Raw genomic sequence first — 3,070 nt, 5'->3', positions numbered from 1 at the left:
CTGAGTAACAGACCATTAGGACCTGATGGAGGGACAACAGAGCCCTGAGTAACAGACCATTAGGACCTGATGGAGGGACAACAGAGCCCTGAGTAACAGACCATTAGGACCTGATGGAGGGACAACAGAGCCCTGAGTAACAGACCATTAGGACCTGATGGAGGGACAATAGAGCCCTGAGTAACAGACCATTAGGACCTGATGGAGGGACAATAGAGCCCTGAGTACCAGACCATTAGGACCTGATGGAGGGACAATAGAGCCCTGAGTACCAGGCCATTAGGACCTGATGGAGGGACAATAGAGCCCGAGTAACAGACCGTTAGGACCTGATGAAGGGACAATAGAGTGCTGAGTACCAGGCCATTTGGACCTGATGGTAGTTAGCAAGTTGGGTACTAACAATGCATGTCCAGAGTGCATAAAAGGAGATTACCGTGACTCAAGGTCACGTGGAATTATTATTTATCCGCCGCCATCACCTCATGTTTCAGCATGATAATGCACGGCCCCATGTCGCAAGGATCTGTACACAATTCCTGAAAGCTGAAAATGTTCTGGTCTGCATACTCACCAGACATGTCACCCATTGAGCATGTTTGGGAGGCTCTGGATCAATGTATATGACAGTGTGTTCCAATTGCTGCCAATTTCTAGCAACTTCGCACAGCCATTGAAAAGGAGTGGGACAACATTTCACAGGGCACAATCAACAGCCTGATAAATTCTATGTGAAGGAAATGTGCATGAGGCAAATGGTGGTCACACCAGATAGTGACTGGTTTTCTGATCCACGCCCCTAGTTTTTTAAAAGGCATATGTGACCAACATATGCACATCTTTACTCCCAGTCATGTGAAATCCATAGATTAGGGCCTAATGAGTTTATTTCAATTGACTGATTTCCTTATATGAACTGTAACTCAGTAAAATCTTTGAAATTGTTGCATGTTGGATTTATATTTTTGTTCAGTGTAGGTCATGTTTTTTAAACTCTTTCATAACCTGCCGTGCCATCAACCAGCTGGCAGCTAGTGTGTTGAGTGTGAACTTGCCTGAGGCTAAGTGTGTGTGTGTGTGTGTGTGTGTGTGTGTGTGTGTGTGTGTGTGTGTGTGTGTGTGTGTGTGTGTGTGTGTGTGTGTGTGTGTGTGTGTGTGTGTGTGTGCGTGCGTGCGTGCGTGTGTGTGTGTGTGTGTGTGTGTGTGTGGCAGTTACCTTTTCACCTCCGGTCCCAGGGGAACACTGTCACGCTCCATGCAACATGCTACATACAACACACGCAACCCCATAGGGACAGGTGCTGGAGGAAATACCTAAACGCAGGCAAAGACAGTATGCTGGTGCTACAGACAGTCAGACATGATAGGGATACACACAGCCAATAACCTGAAAATAAAATGGTATGTTCATTAGATAGGTAAGCTGATATAATCAAAAACAAATGGACTGTTCCATTCATGTTTCACATATTTACTTGACAAATGTACACAGGATTTCACAGGAAATTAAACTGTATGCCAGCTATTCAGTTTCAATAATTGAACATGTTTGATTAACAACATGAATCCAATATAAATTAATTAAGCTATATACGATTTGCGAACACAAGAGCAATTCCTCATTAATGTCCTGCAAGTCTACCAGAGAGAGAGAGATAGCGAGATAAAGTCAGGGAAAAGACGAAGAGAGGAAAAGAGAGAGAAAGAGCGCTCTGAGCCTCCAGGACCTACTGTTAAACCAAGAATCAATGCTACTCCACTTAGAAGTAAATTGAAACTATTTTCCTTGGAGTCCCCGCCATGTTAATTTCAGCCGCAGGGTCGTGGGGAGGACACTTTAGTTATGATGAAAGACAGTTTTCCATTTACTGAGCTTGGTCACACTCCCATTTGAGTTAATATTGGTGCTCCTTCAGTTTCCTTCATTCTCTCCCATTCTCCCTCATTCGCTCTCCCCCGCAGACAGACAAGGGGACAGGAAGAATCATAATCTGGGTCCAGCTTCTTTGCTTTTGTTTATTATCCTGTATCTCATCCATTCTTATCTAGCAGACTAAGGTCTCTTTAAAAAACACCACTGAGTCTCTATCAGGAGAAAGGGCTTGGAGTGATGCCACAGTGTCAGAGTCTATATCCTTGATCTGTAACTTCCATTGACTGTGAATTAGTTAAAGTCCAAATGCTTCAAGCTGCAAACAAATAATCCTGCTAAGCATTCTGACCTTTCCTACGGGTAAGGGCTGCGCTAAATGCAAAGGAAAGGTTCACTGAAAACACACACGTGTGCATGCACACGGACACAGACACAGACACACACACACACACACACACACTAGGTAGGTAGGTTAGCAGCTATACTAAGAGCTGGGTGGTGATATAAAGAGCAATGAAAGGGCAGAGAGTGTGACTCATCCTCCTGTCTGGTGTGTGTGTGTGTGTTTTCAAGGTTATGTGTGTGTGGGAGTCATCTGCAGTAATTATCCTATCAGAGGGATAATTCAGCACACACGCAAGTATTCAGCTCACACGCAAGCATACCTGAACACAAATACATAAATACACACTGTAAAAATTTAAATAAAAACCCTGTTGCTCTCTAGGAGCAGGAATGAGGAACAGCGACTGGCTGAAACAGCTGCAAAGCTCAGGCTAGAGTGAGAGTGCAACAGAGAGTGGTTTCAGCACCAAGGACAGCATTTATTTATGCTGTGTGCCTATATGCTCTCTCAGCTGTCTCTGTGGCGCAATTGGCTAACACGTTAGACTGTTAATCTAAAGGTTGGTGGTTGGAGCCCACCCAGGGACGGAAAGCTTTTCTAATTGTGCCCTCGTTGGTATGCAGACTATTTTAGGAATGTAATGAACAGGCATGTTTTCAGAGCCATGTGACTGTGTGTAGTGTATTGACTGCATTAGGTAGATTAGCAATAGTTACTGATTTACAATCTCAATCTGGAGGGAGCCGGAACCTGTCAGAGTAACCGTTTTACTGTAATGAATAGTAATAAATGATGTAATACCATAATAACAGCATAGTAATAACATGTAATAGCAATAGCAATATTAATAA

General features: G+C 43.7%; 1 non-coding gene across 1 annotated transcript; it reads left to right on the top strand.

The window, feature by feature from the left end:
* The first annotated feature begins 2,732 nt into the window (after nt 1–2,732).
* Nucleotides 2,733–2,806, top strand: trnan-guu. The gene has a single exon. It is a non-coding gene; the product is annotated as a tRNA-Asn (tRNA).
* The last annotated feature ends 264 nt before the right edge of the window (nt 2,807–3,070 follow it).

Source organism: Salvelinus namaycush, chromosome 13 (assembly GCF_016432855.1).
Source record: "Salvelinus namaycush isolate Seneca chromosome 13, SaNama_1.0, whole genome shotgun sequence".
In the NCBI taxonomy this organism is placed as follows: Eukaryota; Metazoa; Chordata; class Actinopteri; order Salmoniformes; family Salmonidae; genus Salvelinus; species Salvelinus namaycush.
This window is presented reverse-complemented; position numbering and strand designations above follow the sequence as displayed.